We start from the raw sequence: 722 nt of genomic DNA, 5'->3' as shown, positions 1-722 counted from the left end.
CCATGCATCTGGTACCACTGCTTGGGGAAACTTGAACTTTGAACTCGTTCTATCCTCAACCATACAGCATGCTGGCCCTTCTTGCGTGAAGTAAAATGCTGCAAAGGGTTTCAATTGGGCCTGGCTCCCTGCACCCTGGGTCCCTGTGCTCAGAGAGTAGACTCCTAGAAGTAGGTCATTTTGTCAAAGTTTATGCATGAATTTGTTTTCAAATCTGTGGACACTTTGACAGAAGTTGCAGAGTTGCATGTCATGACCTGCTAGTGCCACGGGGGAACCACAGGCTGAGAGCTCAGGCCACCAGGGCAGGAGAAACATGAGAGAACCGACGGACCCCTGCACAGTCAAGCGAGTGCATCCATGACGGCCAGTCTCTGCTCTGGACTCGGTTCCTGATCTAAGAGGAATTTTTATGAGAGACATCAGCTCAGTCAGGACCCCATGGCCAGTCCCTGGAGCCATGGACAGGTGCCCCTGGGGAGTCTCAGTAGAGAAAGGAGATTGCCCTGAGGTACTGGGGAGACCACAGAGAGGGGCCATCTATCCTGGCCATAAGACAGGACAGTGCACAGAGCAGGGAGTAGGGAGGGGCTGTCACTGAGGGGCTCTGGTCTCCATGCCACCCAGTGGCTGTGTCTGAGTCAGGACAGCAGGGGGCACTGGAAGCCTGTTCCTGAGGAGTCTGGGGGCTGTCAGTGCTGAGAACCTGGCCCCGCCCGATG

General features: G+C 55.1%; 1 gene segment (V, D, J or C); it reads left to right on the top strand.

Annotated features, from left to right (window-relative positions):
• Window positions 1-722, top strand: part of LOC103213303 — a gene marked incomplete at its 3' end in the record, with an annotated part of 6,559 nt that overhangs the window by 4,898 nt on the left and 939 nt on the right.

Source organism: Orycteropus afer, unplaced genomic scaffold, assembly GCF_000298275.1.
Source record: "Orycteropus afer afer isolate SDZICR_OR568_19922 unplaced genomic scaffold, OryAfe1.0 scaffold01534, whole genome shotgun sequence".
NCBI lineage: Eukaryota > Metazoa > Chordata > Mammalia > Tubulidentata > Orycteropodidae > Orycteropus > Orycteropus afer.
Note: the sequence above shows the minus strand (reverse complement) of the source record. Positions and strands in the feature narration are given on the sequence as shown.